We start from the raw sequence: 11,113 nt of genomic DNA on the forward strand, positions 1-11,113 counted from the left end.
CTGTTGCCACAGGGGCACAGAGTGTAACACTTTTCCCCGCGTTCTCTAGGAAGTTATGACCAGCATGAATATGGTTTCTTAATAACGTGATTTATCTCGCTTTTCCTGGTTTTGTGTCGATGGAAGACAGTCTGGCAATTTGGATCAAGACAGCAGATGTTGGAAGGGGGAGGGAGGGAAGAAGATGGAGAGAACCCTACACAAGAACCCTGCACAAATGCAGTCATCTTGGGCATCCCACTAGGGCAAAAAGGAGCTAGCTGGGCTACAAAGGAGTCTCTGAAGTCCTGCGAATGAACCATTTTTCAAGAGGCCATTACAAAATGATAATAAAAAGAGCTTGTTTTGCTTTTCCATTCGTTCCACTTTTTTTCTGAAAATGCCTAATTCTTGCACCAAATGAAAAGGTGCTCTTTGAAGCCCCTGCTGCTGCCCTTTCTCAAGCTACCAGCCAACTTCGTGAACATTAGAAGAACAACAAACAAAATCCCAGAGCTGCTAAAGTAGATTTAAGAGACCTTTATGGTTTACTTGGCTCTAAGCAAACTGGTGTTAATGAATAAACATGTATTCCAGAATAAAACAATGTTGGAGGAGAAGAACTAAGGAGTCTGAGGAGAAAACAAGAACCTTACTATGTTGTGAATGCAATGATTTAACAGGCTTTAGTTATCTGCAGATACATGTCCAGCTCAAGAAAAAGGGCAATTTCTTTGCTGAGGTTGGCAGGCAGAGAACCATCTCAGAATTTGACGTGGTACCATTTCTATCTCTTTTCTCCTACGCTGAGCAAAGAGATTTGTTAACTCGCTGAGCATGTCCATTTGAATATCAACACACAACCACTTCCCCCCTTCCCAACTCTGTCTTCTAAACAGAAACCTCACCCTACCTAGCCACAGACACTTGCTTATTTAGGAAACTTCTCTCTTGACTCCTGCCTCAACAGCCACACTTCGATGCCACTTATTCAAATTTTAACAAAAGTCTTACCAAAACTGGACAAAAAACCTAAAAACCCAAACATTTACAACATTTGCACTGCATCTACCAAATGGTGATTGCTTGGGCATTCAGGAAAAGAGCACCGGCACCCCACAAAGTTAAAAGCAAGTCTGAACTGCTGCAGATGCTTTTCCAGCAACTGGTTATTTGATTAAATTCAAATGTAAGAGAGACCTCCTTTTAGAAAAAAGGGAACTGGTAAGCCTATGTTTCTACAAGAGCATGAGCTGTCTGAGAAGTTCCCTTTCAGCATTCACAAGCCAGCAACAAATACTTGGCTGTAGCTGAGGTGATCAGATAGCACCCTTGTGTCTGCACACTCGCCCGGAACAAACATCACGTTTGCTTTTGACAGCTGAGGGCAGAAGCAAAGACACCAACACGTAACAGCATCTCAGCAGGAACCTCCACCACCTCCCTCACTCTAACTATGGCTTGTGCAAACTGAAAGGCAAAATACACATCAGTGGATTCAAGCCGATGGAGGAGTTTTGCCTCACAGCCCACCAAAACTTCAGCCAACACATCTGTGGTCTTGCCATCAAGGGGAAGCCAGCAGCTTTACTGTGTTCAGGCTCCCAGTTCTCACCTGGGCTTGATAATGTGCCCATCCCTGCAGCTAGATTCAGACCAGGAAAACTTCCATTTTCAGGGAAGAAAAAAAAAGGGGGGGGGTTATTTTAGTGGCAATAACAACCTTAAAAAGCACATGTTAAGAATCATATTTTAGAGACTGTCAGAAGAGTGATTTAAGAAATAAATCTTCATGTATCAGAGCTGTAAAGCTTTAAGTTAACAGATGGAGCCAACCTCCTAGGTGACTTGAGCGGACAGTGACCAGATACCTGGGGCAGCTGCACACACAATATCTAATACCATTACAATCCTTCTGTATTCCTTGAGGCAGACCAGCATAAACCAGCTGTTAATTCTTCCATGTTTTCCTTGTGTTCATATCACAGCTAAGGCCGTAGTTAAGAGATATAGCTACTCTTGTGGCTCTTGAAGCAGCAACGCTTCAGACAAAGTTTGCATCAAACATATGAAAACACAAAAGTTAAAATAAAGGGCAATATGTAATATATGTAGACTGTAGAGATACTGCATCTGATTTCAGTATTGCTGCAGATGGACTTCACCTGCATCAGACATGCACATGCTATAAGTAACCAATTTACACTGATTCACAGTTCTCATGTCTCAAGCACAGGTAAACCCCAACATTGTTAATCTCCAACTACAGTCGTCTTTCTTGCTTTCAACATGAGCTTGGGTTTCATTTTAAAGAGCTACAAATTCTAACTGTAACAGAAAAAGCCCAAGAGTTTGAGCTTAAAAGACCCTGGAGACTTAAAACACACGCACACGAGAAGCCGACTATTTTCTTTTTAAGAGAAAAAGAAAACCAAAACCCATCACTTTAAGCCATTGGCTTGTTCCCTGGGAGATGGAAGAAACGTGGCAAGTTCCTAGGGGTGGCAGGGACAAAAGACAGTGCAACGGCATGACACTGCTGTTAATGCAAAGTATTTAAGGCCATGCTTTCCCGGCTATTATAAACCAACACGAGTGAGGAAGCGAGTAGCTCACCGTAGCTGCTGCTTGCTCCCACTCTGACACAGGCCCTGGCACACGTGGCTGCTCTAAATTACCAGTTACAATGAGGATCAGCACTTGGCCCAGTTCACCTGCTCCTGCCCCACATCTCCAGTAGCGCCACCACAAACCAAGAGCATCATCTGGATCAGGTCTGGAACACATGAAAGAAAGCTTCATAACAGATTGACTTGGGATAAAAAAAAAGTCACTGCAGTCACAGGCATGGTAGCAGGCCAAAATAACCCAGAATTTATTGGTCAAGGACTTTTCCGATAATGTTACAGAAGTTGCAATAAAAGAGTGCATGAGTTACTTCACAATAAAAAGTCAGAACTGTCCATTTTTCCTGTTTTATAGCATCTTGAATCTCTTTCACTAAGGAGCAAAGACTTACAGATGGTATGTACTTAGACACACAAAACTTGTTTCAGCTCAGATTTTACTGTGACTCCTTGCGTTTCTTACTGAAAGTGTCAAATACATCAGCCTAGAGATGATACATTACCCAGTTTTGCTAAAAAAGAAAACAAAAAAAAAAAGCACCACCCACCCACATCACACCAGCCACAATACTCAATATCCAAAGTCAAGACAGCCCCGGACAACAGTTTCCTACTGAGTTATTCCAGACAGCACCATCTCACCCAAAGTCACATCTACAGAGATGCTTCTTCACTACTATGACCCCTGCAAAGTCCCAACAGGCGGGGAGCACAGAGCACCTGTCCAATTAACAAACAGGTTTTTGTTGCGGTACACAAGCATTCCCAGCACGATTTCAGCGAGCGGACTCTGGACAGCTGTGTTAAAACACTGTGTTAGCATTCACTCGGGCTCCTGCCAGCAGGGCCACTGGAAAATTGGCAAGAATGAAACAAGTATTTCTATAGCCCAGCTCAGTCCATTTCAAGAAATGTTATGGCAGCAAATGGAACGGCCTCTATCAACGTGTTTTTATAATAAACCTGACTTCTACACAACTGACATTTTGCTTAAGAAATGAGAAAAAGTGTTTCTAGATTCTAGATCTAAACACAACTGATGACTCCCTCGAATATTGCCTGAAAAATGTAATGCTTACAGGATATTGTTTCAAAGCAAGGCTTATTCTCTTTCTGTTCAAAAGAATACAGCAAATATCAAGATTGCTATAAAGAGATGACAAGAGTGCAACTTCCATCCCCTTCCCAGGATGAAAAAAGCCAACTTGAAGTGACTGCATTGATACATGTCACAGATATCTCCCAGGGCTCTGGGGAAGAAAGAGAAGGCAGATAAATTGACTTTAGGTTTTGAGTGGGTTGCATTCTAAATCTATAAATATCTAAATATTGATGAAAAATTGCTCTGTGGTATCAATAAATCAAACACTGCAGTACTTTGCTAACCCATAACAAGTACAGTTTACACATACTGTCAAAGAGAGGCAAAATAAACATGAAATGGACTGGTATTAATGACAAACTCAACCATATACCTTTAAAAGACTTTAATCTCCCAAACACCTATAATGCTTATCCCTAGGCCTTTTGAGATTTGAAACAATTTGTAAGTCTTGCAGGTTGTCCTGTTAGTCTACTCAAGGAGAACAGGACAAGCTCTCCTCCAAGACGACCGCCAGCAGCTTATTCAGGATCCCGACCGCATCAGACTGAAGGGCGCGACAGGACCCTCCTAAGGGGAAGTTACGCTATGACTAACGCGACACCAGAGGAACCTCAGAGACCCAAGCAGGCAGAAGTTAAGGATGCGAGCAAGTCACACCCTTCATTTTCCTCCAGAGCATCAAATTTAAACTTCTTTAGAACACGAAGCGTAATGAATATCACAATAATTTCTGCAGCAAATGGGTCACTTAGAGAACAGTTTCCATGTATAAACAAAACACATGGGTTACATGAGCTTCAAATCCACTGTTGAGTACTTTCATTAGACTCTCACTAACATACCACTGAATACCAGAAAATTTAGGAGGATGCTTATAAGCCAAAGGACCCTCTATGTTCTCTTCTAGGAGCAGCTACACTGTGCAAGACATTGCTGCGTGAACCGCTGGCCTGTGCCCCCTCCAGCCTCCCAGGGAAACGTGCAGCGACGAAGCCGGTACACATCTGCTTCATAACCCTGGGTTGGGCAAGACACTTAGTTGCTCCAGATGGACAAAGCATACAATGTGAGCATCTTTAGTTGGCTTTTTTCCCCCTTAAGATACCTCACTATGTTCAATCAAGTTTTTACTGAACACATACAAAGAGTGAGTTCAGTTTTTTTTTTTTTTTAATATATTCTATGAACGTGGCTACAGTGGGGTTGGGTTCCCAGGCAGCTCCAGACCACACAGCTTTTCCACAGCTCGCTCCCATGCCTCCTTCCTTCCTCCAGCCAAAGCTGCCAGAGCCTCCCAAGAGAAAAGCCAGCACAACTTTTAACGCTGCGAATAAGCAAAGTATTTCCCTACTGCTGTTCCTCCTGGAAGAACACTTCAGAATAATAACAACTCCAAGTCGGGCAGCTGTAAGGGAAAAGATCAGCCAGATGATTAGTTCAGCACAGTTAAAAGCAACCGAAAGCAGGGCCATATGATGCTCAGACACACACACGCCAACAGGCAGCAATACCAGCCTTGCCTATAGTGCATTGTATTTTATTAGCTCCCAGTTTATGTAGGTGTGTTAAGCAGTTATGCCACAAGAACACAGAAAATTATTTCTTGGCAACTGTAAGGTTTTGCTCCAAGAATGTAGAAGGGGAGGAGGAAAAAAAAAAAAGAAGAAAAAAAAAGAAAAGACCCTCCACAACCCACAGTAAAGATTCCAGCTCTTTACTTCTAGCAGCGCGTTTCACACAATTTCTCTCCTGGCAGTCATGCTGCACTTGTTAGTGCTCACACATATCATCCCCAGTATTCACATCATACGTAGTACTCACATCTCAACCAAATAAAGCCAAGAGAAGAGAGAGGGAAGGAAAAAAGAAGAAGTTATGCAGCTGATAAAGCTGAAAGCTGTCTGAAGCCAGTACACTCAAGTTCCTAGAGGAAAAAGCCTCAAGAAATCCTGCCTTGTTTGTTCTTCCCACCCTAGCTGGTGGGCCTGGCTAAACAGTGTCTCTCCATGCTGGACTGCTTAGCACTTTCTGCCTTGTGGATGCCCACCAGCTCCGTAATCACATGGAAAGCCAGGCTACCCCTTCGCAGAAGGCTACCCTGCGACAGTCGCACGCTGGCACAGCAGGCACGTGAGTCTAGAGCAGCATCAGGAAGCTCCTCAAAGTCTTCATCAGTGCAGCTTCTACAGCCCTCTGACTTCAGGGTGGTTTTGTCAGGGAAAACGGTCAGGCTGCTTAACGCTATAACACGCGCCTGAGCTCTCCGCACACCACGCTCCAAGCAGCGTTTTGATGAACTGGGACCGTAAACTTCAAGTAAACAAAAAGGAGGAAGCGTGTGCAATAAATCCACAAGGTGTTACCAAGGCAGAGCCCACTATATTAAGAAAAACCTCTCAAGTCTAATATAAATAATGTATTTATTCATCCTTAAGGCAGTCATTTTTAAAGTCTTTGCCTGCTGCGTGCTCTCGCTCTGTGCGTGAGAGATGCCTCGCAAAGCTCCAAGGGGAGAAGTGCCATCGAACAGACCCCAGCAGACATGCACAGCTCCTTCCTGCTTGGCCAGGAAGGTCTGCGAGAGGCAGCCACAGGGACAGCTCTGCAGCAAAATAGCAGTGCCAGTCACCTCTCCTACATGTATCAATTCCCTAAGAGCACCACAGCACCTAGAATTGCTAGAATTGTTCCCCCTTCCTCAATGCACAGAAAAGTATATTGAATGCCTCTCAAAGGGGGAGGGGGGGGCAAAAAAGAAAACAAAAACCCAGGAAGAAACTTTCCCCAAACATTAATGCTGAAGAGGACAACTGTGCTGGTGTCTACAAGGGTGTATACACACTCTAAAGGAGTTCAAGACGGATTAGATCTCGCTGCCCTCACTCAAGTCTTTCCCAAGTAACTCATTAAACCAAAGGCAAATATGGTATAGATAAATCATGATAAAAATCAGGCCGTTATACTCTCAACAGTTTATTAACACAAGTTCAGACTGAAGGGCTTTCCAAAGATAGACTGCACACCAAATACAGTTTGGATAGCCAGTGAAGTTAAACTTATTTAACAAAACCCAATTAAGAACAGTTGTTTTGACACAGGCTATAAAATATAGCAACAAATCATGTAGTGCTGGAAACACTGTTAGCAGTTACCTACAGTAACAACAACAAAAATAAATCAAAACTGAAGTGAAGAGACTAAACACAGTTGTGTTACGTAACACAAAGGGATCTATTATTCTTCCCCCTCCTGCTTCTCCTTGCCCCTTCCTTCCATCTCCTCTAACTTTTCTAGCAGAGAAGTCCAAAGACTGACGGCATAAGAATTTTTTTTTTTTCTATTCTAACTTTTATCTAAGGTATAACACACAAAACACAGAACAAAAACCCCCCCAATGCTAAGTCAACTCGCCATCCTAAGAACGAGTCAGATGGAATAACAAATTGCGTGTTTTAAGCTTGTTCTTAGAGCAAGCTTTAACTGTTCCTTCAGCAATGTTTTTTTTAAGAATACAAGTCAGATGACTGTAGAGATAAGACCAATTTTCCAGAGGGATTTCTAGGTTCTTGGCCTTACACAAACAGCTTTGGGCAAGCGTTCATCATGAGCTGATGGTACAAGCAATTGTACTTTCCTAACTGATGTCAGCTAAATGTACCAGATAGGCATCCATACTGCATGTACTCACACTCTTTAAGTTGTGCTCTTCCCCCTCAGGGACACTGCCTGGGCTGGAGCCACCTAACAGCCGACACGCAGCTCCCAATCGCTCCTCGTGGAGGCAGCCTCCACAGGGGAGGTAACACAGAGCTTCGCTGCTGTACAGCCAACAGCCTTCAGCAGTGTTTTCACCTTACCGGTTTTGGGACAAAGCGAAACATGACAGGAGTTGTACAGTGAGGCACTAGGTCCCTCCGCCTGGAAGTCCCTGAACGTGAGTCCTAACCACCTTCCTCTGTATCCGCACAGACTTCTTTTAGCCTCTACTTAATCCAGATTCATGTCTGTCATGCCTGCTGGACTACAGAGATGCAGTCATTCCTTTAAATACAACTTTTACAGTAGTCATATCTGAGCACTGTAATCTAGGCACAAACCTTAAGGCTTATTAAAAATAAATAAATAAATTATAATATGTACTACTGCTACAGTGTTAAATGACTGGGCATGAGAAGGGCCCAGGAGATGGAAAAGCCATACGCCTACGGCTTATTTTGCCAGCACGGCTGTTATCGTATAAAACTTCATTTCCGAATACACTGCAAGACCTATTAAGACCTTTTTCCCCCATCTTTCAAAGAGCAGCCACTACATTACCATTAATTACTTACACTGCAATAGCACCTAAATGCCTCAGAACATCAGGAAGCCCCAGTAAACAATATCCATTAAATATCCATCTGCTTTCCCACAATGTTGGGAAATAACATTCTGTATTGTTGTGCATCAGAGAAGCATAATACTCATCCATGCATCTTACCTGCTCCATGGCAGCATCGCAACTGTTTACAGACAATGCTTAGGGCATACAGACAGTACAGCTAAAACCCAAGTGCTTTTGCCTGCTTCTTGCACATCAATAAAACCATTTATTAAGTACCAGGAGTTGCCAAGAATCGGACAGCATGGTTTCAACTACAAAAAGCTTTTACGATAGTAAATAACATGCAAGAGAGAAAAAAAAGCTAATTTTAGATCTCACATTGACTTTTTTAAAAAAAACTTTTTACTGGGTCCCAAGTTCTTTATATACTTAAGTTACCAAATCAGAGCAAAAACAAACATCATAGATAACACTTGGCTTCTATATAGAATTTCAGTTTTAATGCCAGTCTTCCCAATATCCATATAGTTATTTATATGTAAAGTCCAGGTTCTCTAAGAGCAAATTCAGGGCAATACACAAACAGCCTTGGCTGCATGCAAAACCAGTGCTATCCTCCAGCATTTTGCAACCCCCTAAGTCAGTGGAACCAAAAGGCTGCCAGGAGCTCCCCTCCATCATCCGCATTTTCAAGTTCTTGGGACTTTAATTCTGTACCTTTTAAGATGCAGGGAAGTTATTAGGCTTTTAACCTTCAGTATTTCAGAACAGTCAAATGAAGAAAGCTCAACGTGGCTGAGGTGCTGGAAGTCTGTATGGACTATGAGTACTAAGCAAAAGGAATTTTGTTTTGAAAATAAAGTTCTGACTCCACAGGGGTGAAGGAAAAAAAAAAAAAGCCAAGACCCAAAATAGCTCATTTGACAGTAAGTACACATCTATGCACACACGTGTTCATCTTTACAGAACTATTCTCGGTTACTCTTGGTTACTGGGACAAGTAGCAATCAAGCGATTTACCACCACTCAAATAACGCCTGGGTGCTGGGTGATTATTACCTTGATTTTCAAAGCTTTTGGCTTTGTCCTGAAGGCTGTTAGGCAAGAAAGAAAAGGTGATTTGGCAAAGAAAGCAAGGAGACAAGGCATACTGGGGCAGGGAAGCTTTATTGAGCGCTGCGAGCTGAGGCCGCAGCCCCACGGACACGCACGCGAGCTCCCACAGGCCGCCCGAGAAGGGACCCGCGGCACCTCCCCGCCCCGGCAGCGGGCCCGGCAGCGCCGCGGACACCGGCCCGCAGCGGGCAGCGGCTGCCGGGCCCCTCGCGGCGGCGGCCGGTGCGGCCCCGCCCCCCCCCGCCAACGGCCGGGCCCCGGCGCGCGCCGCCCACCCGCCCGCGAGGGCGGCCGTTAGCGGCAGTTGGACCCGCGGAGGGAGAAACGCTCCGCCGTCCCGGCCCAGCCCGGCCCGTCCCAGGCCCGGCTCCTGCCGAGCGGAGCCTCGCCGGAGAGCAGCCGCGGCGTCCCGGTCCCGGCCCCGGCCCCGCCGCCCGCTCACCTCAGCCCGCCGCCGGCAGCCTCCCCGGGCACCGACACCGACGCGCAGAGCGGCTCCCCCGGCCGTGGCCGCCCTTCCACAGGCGGAGGCACGCCGGGACTGTGGCGGACGGAAAGCGGGGTGGGGCGGGGCGGGGCGTGCCGTATCGGCCAGGGGGCGGGGCCTGCCGGCCAGGGGGCGGGGCGTGCGGCCCAACTGCCCCGTAGCCGCAGCTGCGCCCGAGGGGCCTATACATACGGTTTAAGGTACCTATATGTAAAGAGCCCAAGGGGCCTGTACCTATATAGGGCCTGAAGGGCCAGTATACAGAGTCCAGGGTACCTATATATTGGGCCTGAGGGCCTGTATACAGGGCCTAATGTACCTGTATAGAAGGCCAGAGGGACCTCTATACAGTCTAGGGTATGTATATACATATATATATATATATATATATAGGGCTTGAGGGGCCTTTACACAGGGTCTAAGGTACCAATATATAGGGTCTGGAAGGCTTGTATATGGGGTCTAAGGTAGCTATATTTAGGGTGTTAAAGGCCTCTGTACAGGGTGTTGGGGTGCTGCAGTTGCGCTGAGGCTTTTTGCTAGGCGGGTGGGCACTGTGCCGCCTTCCGTCCCTCCCGTCTCCCGTGGCCGGCGTTCTCCGACAAGCAACGGCTCCCCATTCCCGAAACGCTCCTTGTTCAAGAGGAGCCCTGAAAAGCGCCCCGGCCTTGGTGAAACCCCTCATGTTTCCCTGCTGCGATCGATGAGCTTCTCTCGCAGCCGGTATTGGTTATATGCCGTTCTTTGGTCCACGGTCCAAGCCAAAATCATTGTTGCCTGCATTACTTGTTACAGGTAGCCAACGGAGAATGGAAGCGCTGGAGTCGTGTCTGCCCGTGGGACTGGCTGGCCACCGAGGAAATCCAGTAACCAGCATTTCTTAGTCCATCCGGGTTGTTTTCCCACCGTGTCAGTGCAGAGAACATCCTAAAGCAGAGATGTTCGGGCTCATTCTCTCCATTTTTTGTGCTACGTGTCTAGAACTCGTCTGCATTGAAGTTATCTTCTGGAAATTGCCCTTTTTATTTGCTCCATAAACATTGATTTTCTCATTACTTCATATGCTTCTGCTTATGATCTTGTTATATGCATGTGGCACACGATGTCCTTGTTCCCTTTCCGTAACTCATGCAAATCCCTAATGATACGTTACAGCGAGTCAACCTCTTCCCAGCCTGCCGCAGTGGGAAGCTGTGGTGGCCACGGGAGCTGCCGTGGACAGGCCTGCTGGGATCTATACGGGGTCTCCCAACACCACTAAATCTGCCTGTATCAGGAGATTATCGATATCCTGCCGTCTCCTCCTCTCTCTCCTGCCCAGGCTGCCCTCCAGCTCTGCCGCGTGCAGACTGACGTTCCCAGCTAGCCGGGGGAGCACAGCCTGCGCGCGTTAGCTCTTTATTGGCTTTGCAAACTAAACCCCGGCGGAAAGGTTTATTTTTCTTGCTGCCCATAACATTTACAAAGCGTTAGGA

General features: G+C 45.9%; 1 protein-coding gene and 1 long non-coding RNA gene across 8 annotated transcripts in view; one reads left to right on the forward strand and one right to left on the reverse strand.

Moving 5' to 3' along the window:
* MICU1 (mitochondrial calcium uptake 1) overlaps nucleotides 1–9,706 on the reverse strand; it is a 132,760-nt gene extending 123,054 nt beyond the window's left edge. For 5 of the 7 annotated variants that reach the window (XR_003254803.1, XM_026073467.1, XM_026073463.1 and 2 more), the window contains exon 1: nucleotides 9,594–9,706. The gene's annotated coding sequence lies outside the window, so the exon portion shown is untranslated. Of the gene's footprint in view, nucleotides 1–2,595; nucleotides 2,756–9,094; nucleotides 9,130–9,593 lie in introns of all 7 variants that reach the window. The other 2 variants (XM_026073464.1, XM_026073466.1) reach the window with 2 other exon arrangements.
* A 99-nt stretch (nucleotides 9,707–9,805) lies between these two features.
* Nucleotides 9,806–10,698, forward strand: LOC112969810. The gene is made up of 2 exons (XR_003254804.1): nucleotides 9,806–9,995; nucleotides 10,434–10,698. It is a non-coding gene; the product is annotated as an uncharacterized LOC112969810 (long non-coding RNA).
* Nucleotides 10,699–11,113: the final 415 nt, after the last annotated feature.

This window comes from Apteryx rowi, unplaced genomic scaffold (genome assembly GCF_003343035.1).
Source record: "Apteryx rowi isolate R43461 unplaced genomic scaffold, aptRow1 scaffold_369, whole genome shotgun sequence".
NCBI lineage: Eukaryota > Metazoa > Chordata > Aves > Apterygiformes > Apterygidae > Apteryx > Apteryx rowi.